General features: G+C 41.8%; 1 protein-coding gene across 2 annotated transcripts in view; it reads right to left on the bottom strand.

Annotated features, from left to right (window-relative positions):
* TBL1X (transducin beta like 1 X-linked) overlaps positions 1-17994 on the bottom strand; it is a 299584-nt gene extending 281590 nt beyond the window's left edge. Inside the window, exons 1-2 of one of the 2 annotated variants that reach the window (XM_066599924.1) lie at positions 17669-17994; positions 16437-16582 (exon numbers count right to left, since the gene is read on the bottom strand). The gene's annotated coding sequence lies outside the window, so the exon portion shown is untranslated. Of the gene's footprint in view, positions 1-16436; positions 16910-17668 lie in introns of those variants that run through there. The other variant, XM_066599925.1, reaches the window with a different exon arrangement.
* Between the last annotated feature and the right edge of the window lie 3617 nt (positions 17995-21611).

Raw genomic sequence — 21611 nt, 5'->3', positions numbered from 1 at the left:
ATAGTTTTTTCGTGCCCACGGAATTAGTAGCGTTTTTCCGCTTTCAAGGTAAAAATCGCAACATGCTCTATTTCTAGATGGGTTCCGTGTGGACAGCTTCCATTGAAGTCAATGGAAGCGGTCCAACCTGCGGCCCTTCCACAATCATCATTGCTGAAAGGTCGCGTAATTTGCATAATCGCTGCATACGGCTGGCACATCCACAGTGCAGAATATGAAGAGTCCGGACAGGTACGTGGGGTCACCGGCCAGGCACAGGGTCGGATTCTGCTGTGGGATCCCGCATTTAGAGAGATGTCACCTAAACAAATACTTCACACAGTAACATTTTGACCTCTTCCATTTGTGAACATAAGGATACATGGCATAATAGGTATTTTTTAATACCAGGTAAAACCTTGTTAGTAATTTTACAATTTTTGTTTGACTTTTGAAAACCATAGCTCCTCATACATGATCTATATAATGGACCGTACATGACCTGCTTTTACCTTTTCCTATGTAGTTTGCTTTGTGCTTGTTTACAAGGTACTCCTTGATGGAAATGTACATTAGGTCATTGCTGCAAAACATTTTAAAGCACCAATAACGAGTTGTTCGTTTTAAAGTCATCCTTTGTGTCAAGACCATTTATATGAAAGATGACATTGCAAGAACTGCTTAAAAAAGTTCCGAAAATGTTTGTTATTTCCATTAGCTCATCGAATTATGACTTACGCTGCTTTAGTTGAACCAGAAAGCTTGCAGCTCTCATAGCGTATAATGTATCACATTTAGACACATGAGCTGATATGCTAATGGCTTTCAGCTCACCGGACAAGGGCAATCAAGTATATAATATGTGGTTTAATTATAATTGGGCAATCCAAAATGAAAGTATTTTACTATAAGATCACTAAACTTTGGGTACATTTGAAAAAAAAAAACGCAAGCACTTGAGTTCTGAATGCTACATCATTTTGTTAGATTTTCCTAACGTAAAATGAACCAAAATAGCTCTTCTATTAGTAGATTGTAGAAGAAAATCTTTCTTTGTGCCCTATATAGAGCATGTGATGTGCATAGACTGGTAATAAATATCAAAGTACTGTACTTCAAATGAAATGGCAGGAAACATTGCACAATAACCAAAGGCAATTAGGCTGACCTATTTCAGAGTTATATAATAACAACCTGAGTCTCTTACATGAATTTGATGGACTGTTTTACAGTCAGCATTAATGTTCCTCCTAGTATAAATATCATGTTACTCAGACAATACCGTGAATGGCCAACACCGGTTCACCACTAACTAGTTACAACTACTCTACTCAATAAAAACCTTGGAGGAGTTTATGTGCATTTCCTCTAAAATAATTATTACATAGAACATCAATCTTCAATCTTGGTGAAGGGGCCACGTGACTTGTTGTAAAATCCCAGTAATGCTGCAACGTGTGGGCGAATTTAACGTCTTGCTATGAATAAAGAAGTGGCATGTAACCTGGTTAGAATTGCAAAAAAATCCCAATCTGTTGCATTTTTTTTCCTCTCAAAAGGAAGTAATAAAGTGACCCGTGAGTTACAGTAATGCAGGGACTTGACCCTGTGTGACTATGGAGTCCTGGGCTATGTTAATACCCTGTTTCCCTGAAAATAAGACATACCCTGAAAATAAGACATAGCATGATTTTCCAGAATTTTTGAAGATGCAAAATGATTTTTTAGGCTTTTTGTGGATGTTTGAAATATAAGCCCTACTCCAAATCTAAGCCCTGCTAAGTTAATTAAAAAAGTCAATTTAAATAGTGTCCAGGCAGCTATACATGTAAAAAAGTTAAACCTTTTTGAACAAAAATTAATATAAGACACTGTCTTATTTTCGGGGAAACACTGTAGGGTTTAGCCCTCCGGGGTCCAAAAAATTTTCATTTTCTTATTTTTCATCTTTATCTCCTGCTTTCAAAAAATGTTCGTTTTTTCATGAAGTTGTGTCTCATGCATCCCCCTTGCATATTGTGCCTGAATTAGTTCATCTCCTGCAGACTTCTATGGTGGCCTTTGGTGTGCAAACAAGATAGAGCAGGTTCTGATTCTTTGTGCACGTGCGAAATAAGCGTGCAAAATCGGGAAATGGGAACAAATCCATCAATGAGTTCTATTCTCTGCGTACTGCGCATGCAAAAAACATGTCCAATACCCGCAATGTGAATCCGGCCTAAGGGCAATATGCAGACTAGAAACTATTGATATCAATGAGCTCATACACACTTCTGTTTTTGTGTGCGCATTAAAAGGCCCCCATTGAAGTCCATGGGAGGGGTGCAAATACAAGCGCAATGAGTGTACAGATGTGCCATACGCTGCACAATTCAGTGAAAAAAGAACACATCTGAAACTCGTTAGACATTTAAATGAGGATGTTTACAACCGCTGTAGGCAAATGAAGATGCCCTGACAGTGCAAGACATACAGTAAAAGCTTCTTTCATTGCGCAAATCCGTTGCACTGAAGCACTCGCAAAAACGCATATGCCGTTGTGAAAGAGCCCTAACTCTCTCTTGGGACTCATTCACATGGGCGTATCAGTACAATGCTGTGAGTCTCGCAGCGTTGTACTCATCACAGCCCCTACGCTCTGCTGGCAGAAGAGAAGGCAGAGATCACATACGTATGTAGGGGAAGGAGGGGTTGAGGTTATATAAACCATTAAGGACAGGCTCAGGGCGGATTCAGACGGACGTGTATTTTTCCCCTTATGCCCCTGTGATAATCACGGCCGCATAACAGGACAGTCCCCTCTTTCAGGTGCAACTGCGCTCCATACAGGCAGGTGTAGTTGAGTTTACCCTCATCTGAAACCACCCTTACACAAGTGTTATTTCATTGCGTATTACACATGTGATGTACACGCACGTGATACGTGGCGAATGGAGTCAATAAAAGTACATTGGTTTTCATTAACCCACTCACGTTTTTTACTGCATATAGTACATTAATAAAATAAAACCAAAGTATGTTCTGTTCTACGGCATATTATACAGGACAGTGCCCTATTGCTCTCCATGGGCATGCATAGAAATGCTCTACATTTGCAATTGTGTGTGTGCAGCGTTTATATGCAACGTCACTAAGTGACAGAGCGGGAAATAAAAAAAAAAGAAACAAGTCAGACTGCGCATAAAGTACGCTGCCATGCGCAGTCCAAAATCATTGCCCTATGCAGCTCAGCGCCCTTAGAGAGAAGCTCTTGTAGCTGTAGCCAGCAAATTGTAAAAATATAAAAATGGAATTTAGTCATTTGTAGTAAGAAAAAAATAGAAAAAAACAAAAAACGTCTATTATTACAACATATCATTTCTACACTTAGAAAGCCTCGGGACCAGTAATACAAAAACACAACTTTGTCGCATTCAGTGGAAACTGTTTTTAGTTTTTGCTTCTAATATTTAAATCGAGTACCCGCGGACAGAAAGCAGCCCCCGCATAGAGGACTTCATCTGCTTCTACCGGGTAGTGGAGGATGTGCTTAGAATTACACTGACCTGAGGGAATGCAAAAATGTTCTAAAAATAATGACAGGAAGTACATGTTCTATTTAAAATCTACATTTTGCTAGAAAGAATATACAATATTGTCTGCTAGTAAATAATACGGAAAAACAGAAGCACACAGGAAGCCAATGCTAAAGGACCCAAAATACAGATTGTGGCTGCAGTAGGCGGTATAACAATATTTATTGAAAACAGGCAGTAACCACAGACATGAAACCCATTCTAGCACACAAAGCTAAGCATTATACTGGTTCTGCAAGAAAAACACAAAGCCGCTCTCACAAACACCAGTCAACAATGTGGAGCTTCAATGTGCATTGGGGTGGGGGGTGGGGGGGGGGAGTCGAGAATTCCATTATAAGTGATCTAATAAATAAAATATATTTCGGGAACATTTGTATTAACTTTTCTATGCATTATGAAGAAACAAAAGAGCGTTTGTGGAACTCATTCATATGCAAATCAAAATTGTATTGTTAGATCAAGAGAATATACTGGAATCTGCAAACTACCAGCAATCCAGCCAAAGTGGGACGGTCATTGGCTGTAGAATCAAATTAAGGCTAGTTTAACACGAGCGCTTTATTGTGGCGATTTTGCCGCAATAAAACGCCGGACGAAAATTGCGACTATCTAAAGCATTGGGTTTCAATGCATTTGTTCAGATGGGCAATGTTCCGGTGCGTAAAATCGGCCAGCTTGAAAAGGCAGCACATATGGTGCACATTCCGTCTGGCCGCTTTTACGCGTGGCCAGAGAAGATAGGACTTCTACTATCTTTTGGCGGAATAGGCAGGCCGTTCCCATAGATTCCTTTGGAAGCCGTCAGAAAAGGGAATGGGGAGGGAGTTTAGCAGCAGCTCCTGTTGCTAAAGTCCCTCTCCCTTCCCTTGCCAGCAGCTCCCATAGGCTGGAGATGGAGTGGGAGGGAGTTTAGCACAATTAGCTCTGCTAAGCTCCCACCCTGTCTCGCCCCCTCCCTTTGCTGGCAGGCGGAGAGGGGGAGGGAGTTTAGCAGAGCTGAACTCTCTCCCCATGGCCGATGGTATTCCGGGTCACAGCCATCTGAATGGAAGTGAAAACAAGAGATACAGCCACAACTTTGTCGCAGCTACCACTCGTTCATGCAATTTTTGGCTGTGATGCGGGCAGCCGAAGATCATAGCGCCTGTGTGAAAGAGCCCTGAGATGTAGCGGATGATTGCATAGCACGACCATTGCCATTCATAGTAATTGGCAGCGGTGTTAAACAATTAGCGTAGCCATGGCAAACTGCAACTCATTAACAGACTAGCGCTGCTAGATCTGTATCCCTGGTGTTGGTGATGTCATAACTTGCTTGCTGCAGCAGAGGGCTGGGCACCAGTGGAACAGGGGATCAGATGAAGAGATGAATTAATATTGTTTTTTATATTTTTGTTAAGCACTTGACCAATTTTCAATTTTTTTCCTTCTGCTCGGATGACTCCTACCAAATATGTGTGAAAACTATACATTCTGGAGTTTATAGTAGTTTCTATAGATCCCTCATATTGTACATAACACTAGACAACTTCTTTTTAAAGTATGTGTTTAATGTATTTACAGGTCTCACAGGGTAGTACAGCTCCACTTAGCACAAAGCTGTAATAGGGCTTCCACAGAGGTGAGTAAAACTTCTACTTGACCTCCAAAAGCCTCCGTTCTGGAGAAATACAGTTTTTTCTCTGCCTGAGAGCTTAAACAGATGGGTGTGATTTTGTCCCGTTATGTGGTCAGATTTTGTTTTCACTATCGGGATTCTCGCGCATTACAACTACATGCGATAAAAGATAGGACTTTCCCTATATTTCTCACATTATAGATTATACTTCCCACACACTATAGCATGAAGTTTGAATAGTCCTAAAAAAAAAAACTTTGGTTGCGGCGAGTGTAGTTGTGCATACGCCCGTGTTTTTTGCCCTGATTTTCTATGAAATGAACAGACCAAAACTAGTATTCTCCATTGGATGTTGTATGTAAAGAGGTGTTGATTCCCTAAGGTCCGCTCCATTCACAATAAACAGGCAGTGGTTCATAAGTGAGCGACTGCCTGTTTACAAGGGCCCATCCATTGTTCAGTCTCCTGCATGTAGAAACTGAACGATGAACAAGAAGCAAATGAATTCCCATTTCTTGTTCAGCTGGTGCATGTATTTACACTGAACCATAATAGTACCCACTGGATGCAGGATTCTGCACAATTTATCAGCCTGGGTAAGGGCGGTCTCAGGCAAGCATAAGCGCAAAAATACTCGCTCATGCGCAACATATTTGCGCAGTGAAAGAGTGTTTTGTGTGCCCATGTCGGAGCAAATACTATACACAGAGGTGCAGGCACTGCTACTTCACATGGCTATGAAGCAACATGAGGTTCTAGTGCGCAGAATACGCAGCATACAGAACCCATTAAAATTTAAATGGGTTTCTTTATACTGTTTTTTTTCTGCACGCATTTCGTGTGAGCAAAAAACTAGAACATGCCCTATTTTGGAGCACAGTTGTGCAACAAAGGCCTCCTTCTCCATGAAATCCGACACTAAACTGCATGATTGCTCATTAAAAAAATCAGTGACACATGGAACTAAGTAGGCTAGCCCGCCCACTCAAACATGGTGCTGCCGGTCCACGCCGATGTGTGCGGTACTGGCAGCACCAAAAAGTATAGTGAAGGTGCCGATACGGGCATGATAGCAGGCGACCGCGCTCTTTGCACAGTGCATATACGTCACGCCCTTAGAGGGCCCTCATAGCTTGACCAATTATGGTTGGCTTGCCTTTTTGTGCAATCAAGCTTAGGGATAAAATAGTTGCCAATGTCTGAGATTTCGTTCTACAGAATCTGCATCGCTCACCTCGCATCTCTTTGAGAGTAATGTCTTGACATAAAATTGGAAGATATTCGCTAATAATATTCTTAATGAAGGAACATTCCTCAACGTACGTGGTGGGAAACACCGGTCTGCGGCCCACCTGTTTGGGAAATAAGAACCGGGGACTGTCACTGCCCCTTTAAACCAGTGATCATTGGCCTCTTGTGGGTTTTCTACGAAATCAGTATAAATTCTACATAGTTTAGCATGTTAGGATCATTATAGGAGCACTTTAGGGCGAAAGCATTAAGGCTTTTGAATGAGGTTCTGGAGAGTGGTTTTCAGTACTGAGTTTTTATATAGCCATAGTCATTTATGCCGTTCCCAGGATGATCTCTATGATTAATGAGGTTCCTTCTCGGTGCATTTAATTTAATAACACATACTTTAGTTTTATCTGGGAGCAAACTGGGCAGCTACCCAGCACCCAAAATATTTCTGGAAACGTCATTGCTCATGGTCAAATGTAAAACAAGAAGAATCATTGCAAAAAGTACATTGTTATAAAAATGCCGCTCAGGTTGTGGAATTGTGAAATCCCTGTCTGCAGAATTAGGAGACATAACAGTGCGAAGATTATTAGGATATTTGTGTATAGAATATGCAAGCAAGGCTCTTTTTAGACGAGCCAATTCTCGTGACGTCGTCGCTAGCTCGTTCGCTCTCGTTTTGTCTGTTTAGACAGGCAGACACACCATTGACTGGTGCAAAGGAGCATCATTCAGTATTGTTCGGTCTTTCACATTGGTGAATGTGAAAGACTGAACGAGCGCTGTTTAAACTGAATGATAAGTGAATGAGCCAACAATGGTTTTTATGCCTGCATAAAATTAACGACGATCGAAAAGTGAACAATTGTCCTTTGCCATTGGCTCACGTTTAGACTGAATGATATTGTTCACTTTCGCTCATTTGAACAATTTTTTGAATAATCATCAACCCCCTACAGTCTGGCTTCCGACCCCAACACTCGACAGAAACTGCCCTTACAAAGGTATCCAACGACCTACCGACAGCCAAATCGAGGGGCGATTACTCCCTACTGATCCTCCTCGACCTCTCCGCAGCATTTGACACTGTTGACCACAAACTCCTCCTCAGTATGCTTCGTTACATCGGCCTAAAGGACACTGCTCTCTCCTAGTTCTCTCCTACCGCTCTTTCAGCATCTCCTTTGCTGGCTCTAACTCTCCTCCTCTTCCCTTTGCTGTTGGGGTCCCCCAGGGCTCGGTCCTCGGCCCCCTTCTTTTCTCTATCTACGCAGCCCCTATTGGACAAACCATCAGGACATTTGGCCTCCAATACCACCTGTAAGCTGATGACACCCAGCTATACACCTCTTCCCGTGACATCTCTGCACCTTTCCTCCAAAACATCACCGACTGTCTGTCCGCTGTCTCTAACACTATGTCCTCTCTCTACCTAAAACTAAACCTCTCTAAAACTAACTTACTGGTATTTCCACCCTCCACTAACCGACCTCATCCTGACATCTCTATCTCAGTGTGTGGCGCCACCATAACTCCTAGACAACATGCCCGCTGCCTTGGGGTCATATTCGACTCTGATCTCCCCTTTACACCCTACATTCAATCTCTTGCACAAACATGTCAGCTGCACCTCAAGAACATCGCAAGAATCCGCTCTTTTCTCACTGTAGACACGCTAAAAACACCCTCATCCACTCTTGGCTCGATTATTACAACTCGTTGCTGATTGGCCTTCCCTGCACCAGTCACTGCACTGGCTGCCGTTAAATACAGAATTCAATTTAAACTCATTACCTTCATCCACATAGCTCTCCACAGCGTAGCGCCACCCTATATCGCCTCTCTCATCTCAATCCATCACCCAGCCCGGGCTCTTCGCTCTGCTAATGAAACTAGACTGCGCACCCCTCTAACTCGAACTTCTCATTCCCGCCTCCAAGACTTCTCCAGAGCAGTATCGGTCCCCTGGAACACACTACCAAAGGATACCCGGGCAATCCAGGACTCGCAGAACTTCAGGCATGCTCTAAAAACGCACCTGTTCAGGGAGGCATACCGCATTCCCTAAACAAACCTCTCTGTACTCTGCCTGATAACATGCTCCCTGACTTATTGACTGAAATCCATGCTAGCCACCATCAACTGCCCCTGCAGTCATAAGGATTTTAACGTCACACGGCTAAACGTCTAACCATTGTCTGTGTGTGTAGCAATCCTCACGGTCCACCTCGCCATACCATGCACATCTCCAGCCCCTTTACCTTCTGTATCACCCCATTACTTATAGTATGTAGACTCGCTGGAGCAGGACCCTCACCCCTATTGTTTCCATCAACTGATTACTATGTAACCGTGGTTCTGTAATGTTTGTACTTTTGTCTTTCTGTATTCCCCTGTCTTTGTAAGCGCTGCGGAATATGTTGGCGCTATACAAATAAAGATTATTATTATTATTTAGTCCAAAGGCATCTTGTGGTGCAACACTTTTGCACTTTGAATGATGCGCTTCTGCACTCGTTTTTGCATATATGATTGTACTTTTCGTGGTTACAGGGCCAGTTTACATGGGCGCCCCACTGCCGTGTTTTAAAAGCCTATTTAGCCCAATGAGTTCCAAGTGCGTTCTTTTTCCCACGGAACTGCGTAGCGTATTGTGCTCATGCTCATGTGATTTGCCAATCCTCTGCCATGATGAATGAGCTGCGATTAACATAATGGCATGTCTTGTCAGCGCTGGTTCTGCTCTTCACCTCGACAGAAGATTGGTGGTATGGGGGCAAACAATCGTTAGGGTCATTTACAAAGTGCATTCCTTGGCAGCACAGCCCCCTGTTTACCCAGAGGAGATGTGCTGCTGATAAATGACAATTTCCATGCTGTATAAAAGAACAAATCAGTCATCAGATAAGTGTTTGCTAGTTTGTCTGCTAATTGTCACTATCTTCAGACTGCCCGATGACTTGGCAGCCAAATATTGGGACAAACATTTGTGCCTGAGCACTGGCCTGGGTAAAAGGACCTTTAGAAAAATGTTCCCCTCAGTCCTATTAGGATCAGAGCAGAGGAAATTAGTCCTAATTTAGCAAAATAAATCCCCATAATAGAGGTACTGTAGAATTTAGAAATGTCGATGGCTGCCTATTTCCCATAGACACAAGCAGCTAGAAGTGGTTTACTTCATCATTTAAAACTATTTATATGAAGGAAGCACTCCAGCATTTTTTGGCCTAAACAGTACAGCAAACAGGTAGGCTATTATTAAAGAATAATGTAGAGGTTCTTGTGTATGCATTATGTATATCTATTTTATTTAATGTGCCATGTATGGATCTTCTGCATTTTGGCTCCTACTTACCCTTAGTTATTATTGACCTAAGGCAGCCTATATTTCCCATTATACCTCTGGCTCTGCAGAAACAGAGGGGATGGAGTCTTATCACACTGCACTAGCTCAGTTCTGAGGGCAGCAAGTGATAGATGACAAATAACTTTTATTCCCTAATTACTCACATTGCAGATCCTCAGTGTATCCCTATACCATGCAGCGTCACACTGCTTTCCTCTCTCTGTCTCCTGCTCCTGATAGGCTTCTCCCTGTCAGCTGTTACAAGCAGGAGGCAGAGGAGAGCAGTGTAAAGCTCTATCACATGGAAATGCACTGGATATTCTGCTTACATCACACACAAATAGGGGACCTTTATAAGTGCAGCTAATCATTGTATGGACCCACTATATCAGTGCACTCCTGGATTCTAAGGGTCCGTTTAGACAAACCGATTTTTCGTGTGAATGAGCGAATGACATCACAGTTCACTCTTGCAGCCTGTTTAGACAGCCAGATACATTGTTGGCTTATTCAAACAAGAAATCATTCTGTCATTCTCATTTACCGTATTAGTGAATGAGAAGGACTATATGACTGGTAGTTAATCTGAATGATAATTGAATGAGCGAACAATGATTTTTAGTCCTACATAAAATGAACGACAAATGAAAAGTGAAGAATTTTCATTCGCCGTTCAGTTATTGGCTGCATTTAGACTGAACGATCATCATTCACTTTCGCTTGTTTCAACGATTTTTTGTACGATAAACGTTAAGTGTATAAGGATCATGAATAGGGTAGAATTATACGTTTAGCCAGAGGCGTAAGTTGAAGCTTCTGGTCCCCGGTGCAAAACCTGTAACAGGGCCCCTAACTATAATGCTTTTTCCATAGTACTGGGCTCCCAATATGGAGAAGAGAGGCCTTATGGGCCCCCTAAGGCTCCTGGGCCCGGGTGCAACCGCATCCCCTGCACCCCCTATAGTTACGCCCCTGCCTTTAGCGGCATTCTATGCTTGGTGGGGAGGGGTCTTAGAACTGCCAGGAGGCATTTAATAGATGCTGATGTAATCGTGTAGCTTACAGGCAGTGCCATCTTAACGCATGGGCCTGATAGGCACTTGCCCGGGGGCCCCACAAGCATTTCTCCCCATACTAATCTATGTATGTTAACCTTTCAATGCACCTTGTATCATATATTTCCCACCAAATGGATGTGTGGATCATCTTGTGAAGTGTAGTACATTGTCTCGTTACTTTTTAGTGTAAAGTAGCCTGGCACTATTAAAAAAGAGACGTTGACAGTGCCAAAGGGAAATGGACCCTAGAGACTTGGACTTATGGTTCTCTGGTCTAGGTCGACACTTACTAACGCGCTCATCCACTTATCCCAGTACATTGCTTTGCCCAGGAGCCCATAATGCTGTTAAGACAGCACTGCTTATAGGAAGTTAGCCATACACCGAGACAGACCACCTGTCTACATAGGAGGGCAAGTTCTGGACTGCTGGTCAAACTGGAATCTTATAGCACAGCTGCCCATAATGAAAGGGTTCAAAATGTACGGATGCAACTGAGCTGGGATGCAAAAAAATTACACTGCTAGAATATTGCTGATTAATGAGTGCTGTATATCAAAAAAGTTCCTGGAGTGCTTCTTTGAGTATTAAAGTGTCAACATAATAAAATATATTCCTAGAATTTAAAGCAAAGTATGCAGAACTTGGACCAAAACCTTGAAATGACTTTCCTTCTTTCTAAATTCTTCAAAGATTGAGCGACTCCTGTTTAGACTGTACAAGACGCTGAGTAGGACTAGGAAGTTTTCTCTCAGTGCCTTGTCTGGGGTCATGTGTACATGAGCAATTATTTGGGCAACTACTGGAGCTTTTAAAGGCATCTTTAGCTCTAGCCACGCGATGTAAGGTAAGATCACTCCAATCATCACATTGCTAAGGTGGGGATTGAAGTAAAGTCCTTTGAACTGCTAACCTTTCCTAAACAAGACTGAAGTGACATTGTTATGTATTTACTAATAGTCACCAGAATAAACTGTTGCTTTGTTTGTGTTGTCTCTGGTTGGCCATACAGAACCTACAAGTACATCCAAACAGAGAATTAATAGGATTAGGAACAGCTTACACCATGGATTCTGGAACCTTTTCTGCCAGGTTCACATCATCCACAAATGGTGATACCTGAGCTGTTGGTTAACGTCAACAACACAATATAATTGTGCCGATTGTTATGAATATCATTTCTGTCAATGTATTTCCCCTATTAGTATTGATTAAATACTACAATCATAATGTTTGATCAATAGCAACTGGAAAATATTTAAAGGGGTTGTCCAGTTGTAAACTATTGATGGCCCTTCCTCAGGATAGGTCATCTACAGTTGATTGCCAGGAATCCGCCAGACGGACCCCTGCCAGCCATATGATTGGTATCGCCTACTGTAAGCTTACATGATTGTACATAGTTTTGGTATTTAGCTGAAGGGGTTATCCAGTTGTAAACTACTGATGGCCTATCAAGACAGATCACCAATGGTAGATGAGTGGGGCTCACTGCAATGGCCTGGCTTGGTATAGCAGGTCAAGTTCCCATTAAACTGAATGCAGCAATCAGCACAGTGCACGAGAGCACCAGCCTGACGAACAGCTGATTGACAGGGTTCCAGATATTGAACACCTGCCGATCTACTATTGGTGATCTGTCTTGAAGATAGGGCATGAACTGGATAATCCCTTTAACTAAATACTAAAACTATGTACAACCATGCAAGCTTACAGTAAGTGAAACCAATCATATTATTTGCATAAATGTAACCATAATGAAAGAAATTTCCCCCATCTTAGACATAACTGGAGGATGTACCATAAAGCTATGATAGTTGGAGGTCTCAGCTCTGGGATTCTCATCTGTGCTTGGCAATTTTCATAGCTCACAATAGGTTAGTATGGTGTGGCAGTATACATGATTGACCATTACTCCGTATAAACTCCTCCTTACTGTGGTCTGGCAGGTGAGAAGGAACAGGAAATTAAGAACCCTGTTCTAGTCAGTATGGGTGTGAGCAGTCATTTAACACCTATCCTGTGCATAGGTGATAAATATTTATGGTGAGAGAATCCCATTAATGCATTAAGGCCATTGACACCTAACGATTATTGCTCAAAATTCAGTTAAACAACAGAAAAGGAACGATTATAATCGTTACATGTAATCGCAGGCATCGTACAGTTTTTGCTTGAACGAGGATTTTAAATTGAACTTAAAATCCATCGTTCAGATAGTAAGAGATAAAGTATCTCTCAAAAGACTGCACACTGTTATCCCCACAGGAGCCTGCAGTTAACATTGTAATCTGCCAGCACCACTAAGAAAAAAATGCTGCTGTGTGCACTGCTCGGCATGTGATTAATTACAAGCTGGGCTCTGCAAACAGCTCCTGGATGCCTTTTTACATGCAAATAAAGATGAAAAAGTGTTAATAGCCATTAGCACTTTATGCAAATAGATTGCAAAATCTTTCAATTTTTCAGTCGTTTAAAAGATTATCTTTGCGTATAAATGGGCCTTTAACTGTTAATGTTGCATCAATAGAGTTCTTCAGAAGGAATTTACATATTCTTTATGGTTAATTTCCATCTGTTGAGGGAAATCAAGCAATATTTAAAAAGAGTAACTGCATCATCAACATTTTTTTTAAATCTCAGAACAACACGTCAAAAGTTTTGATCAGGGGGTCTAGGTACCAAGACCAGCACTGATCACTGCAATGAAGTGGCAGAAGCAATCACCCAAGTGCTCTGTCCTTTCGACTGTCATCGTTTTGTTTCAACTCCTCTCGGCTGCTGAAGATGGATGCATAGAATTCTATAGAAATCTTTGCATCCATCTTTAGCTGCCAAGAAGCACCGATAAAGTACGCTGATAGCTGAAGAGAAACAGCGTTTGGGTAGACACTTCTTTATTTTAGTGATCAGTGGAGGTCTTAGCACCTGCACCCCCACTGATCAAAACTTTTGATATGTCACTATGACATATTAAAAGTTTCTTAGAACTACAGTTACTCTTTAACTGGAATAAAAAGTCAGCAACACAATAGTCAGAATAAAGTGTGGGTCAAGTTTTGAATATGGGTTGACCACAGTTGGAATTCTGCATCACTGAGGCATATTATGAGAATTGTTGCACCAAGCTCAAGGAATATCTTGTATCTGATACCTCATTGAACAGTTTTTGGTCTTATATATTTGCTATCCATCCATCAATCGAAAAATGGCATTCCATTGTTGATAAATATATGGCATAAAAGGGGAAATGCACCAACGGGGCCTAGCTACTGAAGACGTGAGGTGTCAACACTTAGTACAATAATATATCATTGTCCAAAATTATTTGTTGAAGCACAGTGGTGCAACTAAGGGGCAGGCCTGATTTGTTTGACGCCCTGTATGTACTCTACTTCATTATCATTTGCATGTTATATTGATCTCTCTGCCATAAATATCACCAATGTTTGACCAACGATTTCTCCACCCATAGGCTAGATTCACATGAACATATGTGTATGCGCAAAGCTTATGTGCGCAATGCATAGAGAATGGAACCCATTGATTTTAATGGGTTCTTTCGAATGTGCGCATTTTTCCATCATATTTCGGCTGTACAAAAAAAAAGGCAGCATGCTCTCTTTTCCTGCACATTTGCATACCAAAGGTCCCCATATAAGACAACGTCGGGCGCGCAAATGCGATGCGATGCAGAATGAGATGCGTTATATGCTGCGTAATTCCGCTGGAAGAAGAACACATCTGGAACTCATTCGACTCATTAGGCGCAAAGAGTACAGAAAAACACACCGATACACAGACAAAAAAAGCCTAGTTCCATGCGCCAAAAAGTTGTGCTGAGGCGCACGCATATGCGCATACACTTGTGTGAAGGAAGCGGAACCCTCAACCTCATTCCCCCTTCTTGTTGAATAAGCCTAATAATTTACAGGTGAACCCCCCCCCCCCCTTATTTACACCCCCATTAAAGGAGATGTCCCGCGCCGAAACGGGTTTTTTTTTTTTTAAACCCCCCCCCCGTTCGGCGCGAGACAACCCCGATGCAGGGGTTAAAAAAACCACCCGCACAGCGCTTACCTGAATCCCGGCGGTCCGGTGACTTCAATACTTACCGCTGAAGATGGCCGCCGGGATCCTCTATCTTCGTGGACCGCAGCTCTTCTGTGCGGTCCACTGCCGATTCCAGCCTCCTGATTGGCTGGAATCGGCACGTGACGGGGCGGAGCTACACGGAGCTACACGGAGCCCCATAGAGAACAGCAGAAGACCCGGACTGCGCAAGCGCGGCTAATTTGGCCATCGGAGGCCAAAAATTAGTCGGCACCATGGAGACGAGGACGCCAGCAACGGAGCAGGTAAGTAAAAAACTTTTTATAACTTCTGTATGGCTCATAATTAATGCACAATGTATATTACAAAGTGCATTATTATGGCCATACAGAAGTGTATAACCCCACTTGCTGCCTCGGGACATCTCCTTTAAGAAAAGTATGACATTTATCAGGACTATTTCTAAATTTGGCATATATCTGTTTTCCGATTCACAATAAAGAAAAATATTATATGACGCCCCCAATGTGTTTCACAGTTATTTTAATCGAATCTATGTTTCTATTAGGCTATGTTCACATCTGGTGGCAACGAACCAGGCATCTGTGATGAATGTATCCATAAGGAACCAAACATATGCCAACAGAGTATCCCATTTGGCATACATTCATATGTATATGTAGGCAAAAGCAGTGCAGAAAATGAGACGTAAAAAGACTGTAAGTTTGTTCTTTATTATGGGCAAGACCAACAATCCGGAGACAAAAACAAACACCAATGCAAAAAAATCTAAAATCAAACTTTAGAGCAACAAAAATGCAACAAGTTGGCTTTTCCACTCTTCACACTACAACACAAATAACAAGACAACAACATGCATTGCAGTCTGCCAATTTGCATTATGAATTGGTTACATGAGCTGATTCGAGGGTGGTGCTTCCGGTGCACAGAACCATAACAACTCTATAGGCAACAGAACTAGAAAAAAAAAGACTATTGTAGAACATTCTGACATTTGACGTAAGGGATCAAACGCTGTCTAGCACACAGCCCATGAATGGGATTCCCCTCCCCCCACTCCAGGGCTTGAGGAAACTCCACACATACACACACCATCTGCAATGTGAATACCTGGCATTTTTACAGTTTTTTACCCTCCTTACAAAAATAAATGCATGAGCTAGTGCCCTACCATAATCGGCATAACCCATCCCCCATTGCGACTTTGGATACCAAATTATAAATGAAGAAGCACAAGAGAATGATCACATCACAGAACCAAGTCATTACTATGTCTTATGAGTTCTTTTCTGTCTTCTACAAATACAGGCAATATTCATGGATAAGGGCATGCGTAGAGACTAAAGTCTTCAGAAAGCGCTGCGGAATATGTTGGTGCTATATATATATATATATATATATATATATATATATATATATTGTTATAACACAATAACAAGCTGGCACTTTACGTATAGGAAGACCTTGAGCTTCGGTTATAGAAGTTGGGGGAGGGGAAGAGGGTATAAACTTGACACAAATGAATGGATAATTTCACTTACCTAACTCTAGATGCGGTCTAAAAAAGAGACAGCTCGGTAGTTCCGAAAAGCAGGCTGGATCAACTTCTTACTGGAACAACACTCCTAGTCCATTGACTTTCCTTTCTTCTTATAAACTCTGCATGATAACTCTTCTTGTGTAGATCCTGGGGTCACAAACCAAGATATCAATCAACGTTGGTCTTTTAAATCCACCAGAGTTTAAAACCCAAAAATTCTCTCTTTAAGAAAATAATTTTGAAAAAAAAAAAATCCTCCAAAAGTCTCCAAAGACAGTGGAAAGTTTTGCCTTTATTAGAACTGCCGTGTCTAGTTATATGGTCACTGGGTTATTTTTTTATTTATTTTCCTGCTGTGGCTATGAGAATACACGGCTAACTAGTTCATTAGCAGAGTTAGTTAGTCTGTGTTTGTGTGTGAGTGAAGCTCCCACAGACACAGCAGCAGCAGCTAGAAGAGGGGGGGAAGAGAGAGAGGAGAGAGGGAGAGAGACTGGCAGGGGAAAAAAAGATCCACACACAGAAACTGAGACACCGAGCCAGTGACCTCCTAGAGAAAAAAAACACCAATTGACCTGAACTAGTCATAAAATAACAAGGATTTTCCCACAGATTTCCTTCCCTACACATACACATGGGCATTATTAAAGTATATTCCATGTGCACACCTCGTGTTTACACCAAACATACAGTTGCAGAGGGAAAAAAAACAAAGGTCTATTTACAAAGTCCACATACAATCAATTCTAACTTCGCCGATCATTAATAAACCGGGAAGACGTAGAGTTCCGAAGCATTGAGATCTCAATTGGGTTCGATGGGGGGAAGGGAATATGCCTACCGAGTAGTTCTAGAATTGCGTCTTACTGCGTATCTTTTAATGTATCTATTAAAAGACATTGATACAAATGACTGACTCTAAATTGCAAAATATAGTTATGTTTTCGACACAGTTGAACGTATATATCGCTACATACAGTAGACTGTTGTGGTTATTAAATATGACAATATTATCTATATTGCAAAAAACATCATAAACATTTCCAGTCTAAACATTACAAACATCAGCTAGAATGAGAAGCTAGAAATCAAATATTCCAACAATCATGTCTATCTATACACAACATGAAAAGGCACCGTGATGGCTCGGATGGCACAGCACACGGTGACCCATGTGACATTAATGATCCATGTCTTTTTGCAGATACACAAATAGGAAAATTGTTGACTTACAGCATCTCCATAATTGTGATTCAGCAGAACGGATTACACTAAAAATTGTTATTCAATGGCCCCCAAAAAGTCTTATTTTTCAGTAGATTTTGTATACGATCTGGTTCTTAACGGGTTAGCACGTTTTTCTTTGATCCTTACACATTACCGTGAAAGGAGAATACAAATTAAAAAAAAAAAGAGAGAAGAAAAGCCTTAAAAAGCAAGCATAAGTACATGATGCAACATTGCCCTGATTACATGTGCTTCCCTTCCCCCATCGCTTGCTGGTGGGAGTGCTGTTTTTTCCGCCTGTAAGGTCACATTGTGGTTGATTGATTCTCCTTTCGCCTTGCTCAGTCATTCAGATTTGGAAAGTAAATAACAAGTTGACATCATTACAGCTCTCTGCATTACTGTGACACATTCCTCTACTACCACGCAACATCTAATAGAAGCGCATCAAAACAGGAATAGAAGCCGGTGGCTTGTGATTTTAATTTTACAGTTTAAGGCAGATGGATTTCTATTTCCCATTGTAATAGATTCAGGTTTTAGAATATATTCTTCATCCCATATGAAGGTTATTCCTTGGGTTTTGCTATTGGATAGAGAATAGAGATGAGCGAGGATACTCGCTAAGGCACATTACTTGAGCGAGTAGTGCCTTAGCCGAGTATCTCCCTGCTCGTCTCTAAAGATTCGGGGGCCGGCACGGGTGACCGGTGAGTTGCGGCGGGGAGCGGGGGGCAGAGAGGGAGAGAGAGATCTCCCCTCCGTTCCCCCCTGCTCTCCCCCACCACTCCCCGCCCCCCGTTGGCCCCCGAATCTTTAGAGACGAGCGGGGAGATACTCGGCTAAGGCACTACTCGCTTGAGTAATGTGCCTTAGTGAGTATACTCTCTCATCTCTAATAGAGAAATAAAATATATTTATGCTGTCACTACATGAATAGCAGCTATGCATACAATATAAAATAAGGGCTGGAAGAGTCTGGGGCCAAAAAAAACAACAATTTTGAGCTGAGTGTACTGGAGGCAACCTACACTTTAAAGTGGTTGTCCAGTTGTAACCTATTGATCTTCTAGATAGGTCATCAATAGATGATTTACTGGGTTGGCCACCTAGAACCCCCACAGATCACCTGTTCACCTGGCCTGTGTGCTCATGTGCTGAACTGATTTCTACAGGAAGCCGACAGCTTTGTTCTCAATGCAGTGGCGAGGCTTGGTTTTGTAGAACTCTCCCAATTCATTGGGAACTTTTCCTGTAATACTAAGCCTGGCCACTGCAGTGGAAATAGAGCTGTCTGCTTCCTGTAAAAATTAGCTCAATGCATGAACAAACCACATGATGAATAGCTGCTCAGAGGGCATCCTGGGGAGTATAGCTGGGGTATAGTTATGTAGGATGCAGATGTAGCTGTTGCACCTTGGACCTGATGAATGAGGGAGCTCAAAGGCCTCTATGTCACACATCACAATGGCCATGTCACGGATTTTGCAGTGAGACCTCGGAGCTTAAAATTATACTTATGCTTATTAATATCGATAGGTCCTGTCAACAATTTCCTGTGCATGGCAGCTTTTAGACTCCTGAGGTTACTTCACTCGTGATGATTTTTAAAGTTGACCCTATCTAGTTCATCACATGGCCATTCCCTGGGAAAAGTACTTGCAGAAATGCCATTCCATCATTCAAAAACATTAGCAGGAACATTTATCCAGATGTGTAGAGTACAAAAAGGATGGGGTTTGGGCTGGCAGATCTCACATGTCTACGGCCCTCTTATGTATGCATCGACTTGCTTGCTCATTCTTCTGCAGATTAGACTTCCACTGAAGTAGAGGTTATTGATCTCTGTCAGTCTAGACTGGCTATTTTTCTTACACTGGAGACTTCCATGTATCAAGTGTGCAGTAAAGAGCATAAGAGAAGTGTTATGTAACCGCAGAGTGATTCCCATGTCAACATGTGAGATGTATGTCCTAGTCATTCCATCGACAAGAGCATGAATCTTTAACTTTTTCTGCATGTTTCTAATGATAATGGTCCTGTGTAAATGCACTAAGTGATCAGTAAATATTTCTGTATAGCGCTACAGAGTATGTTGGTGCTACATTACCAGTGGGAAATAAATGAATATTCATCCCATTGCCATAACAATTCCTGGAGTTTGCTATCAATTGACATTGGGAAACTGTAGCTTATATAATTGCCATGTACAGATGGGGCAAATTTTGCATTGATTATAATAGCACAATGCAGAAAGTTATCTTATCTTAACCCATTAAAAAACTATTGTTCTCTTATCTTAACACAACATAAGGGCCCATTTAGACACAACGATTCTCGCTCAAAATTCGCTCAAAGCCGTCTATTGAGTGAAAATCGTTGGGTCTAAATGCACGGACATCGTGCAGTTTTCTTGCAAGAGTCATTCATCGTTCAATTCTAGTTTTCTTGAATTGAGCAATGAACTCTTATCAGCAGTGCAGGGTGTTATCACAGTCGGCAGCGCTGGTAAAATTCTTACAGCCTGTGTCCAGCTGGTAGTTCACAGCAGGATGTGAGCTGTAATCGTGGAGAACAATACAGCTGTTTGCTTATGCAGAACAGCTGTATTGTTTGCCGAGTGATAGCGGCGGTGTACTGCTCTGCCTCTATAGCTCTTAAGTACCTACTTAGCTACTATAGACTATACAAAGGTGATCGCTCAAAACTGTCAATCAAACTCTCGTTTGAGCAACTTTTGAGCGATCATCTGTCAATGTAAATGGGGTCTAATGCCTTGAAAGTAATTCAAAGTGTAAATAAACCAACCTGATTGCACAGCACACCATGATATTACATTGTGTTAAGAATCAAGCTAAAGATTTAGGGCCTTTTTAGACGGAATGATTATTGTTTAAAAAATAGTTGGATCATAGATGATTCTATAGAGGGATTCCTTAAGACTTGGCAACCATGGTCTGACTATCTAAATATCCCAAATAGGTTGCGACTACTGACCTCATAGGAGTAAAGGTGCATTTACACACACAGATGATCACTCAAAATTCCCCAGAAACTGACAACGATTGAATGACGAACAAGAATTTGTTCACTTCTCATTCATTGTCCATTTTATGCAGCCATAAAAATCAGTATTTGCTAATTTACGCATCATTTTGTGTAAACAGCAATCATTCAATCATTCACTAGTACAGAACGATTGAATGATTTGCCTGCTTAAACAGGTTGCACAAGCAAACTCTGTCACCGTTCGGTCATTCGTTCGTGCGAATGATAAATCACTCCATGTAAAAGGAACCTTAGCGCCCTTTTACATGGGCTGATAAGGCATTAGATTCCTACATCCATCAGGAATCTGAATGATTATCGTTCAGTGTAAATGAATGTCCCAACTGAACAACAAACAATAATTTATCCATGCAGGAAACTGAATGATGGATCGGCCTGTTTAAATAGCCCATCATTCATTTATGAACACTGGTTCCCATGAATGGGGGCAGGTAGACTAGAACACTCCCCGGCCCGCTCCGCTTCCATTCAATCAGCATGGCTCGTTCCTGTGTAAAAACACATGAACGATTATCACTGAGAAGACCTGTCAGGCATATATGTAGAGGGATATGTCACTATTCCTCAAGGAGAGCTTCAGATAGTGTTGCAAGGGATGATGGGCCTGTTTTGCATGCACAAATACGGCATTCTAGTTCACCCAAACATGCTCGATGGGATTGAGCTGAAATTTGCAGATGTTCTGCTTCTGAAACCAAGCTTCAATACTGTGTGGTGTATGACATGGTTTTTGGTCATGCTGGTAGAAACACAGAGCTGTACCAAAGTATTGCCAGAAGGTAGATAATACCCCATTGTCTAGAATATCTCTGTACCCATTAGCATTGAGGGTGGAATTCACTATTACCAATGGTCCTAGACCTTCCCAGCAGAAACACTT

The sequence above is a fragment of the Eleutherodactylus coqui genome, chromosome 4, assembly GCF_035609145.1.
Source record: "Eleutherodactylus coqui strain aEleCoq1 chromosome 4, aEleCoq1.hap1, whole genome shotgun sequence".
In the NCBI taxonomy this organism is placed as follows: domain Eukaryota; kingdom Metazoa; phylum Chordata; class Amphibia; order Anura; family Eleutherodactylidae; genus Eleutherodactylus; species Eleutherodactylus coqui.
Note: the sequence above shows the minus strand (reverse complement) of the source record. Positions and strands in the feature narration are given on the sequence as shown.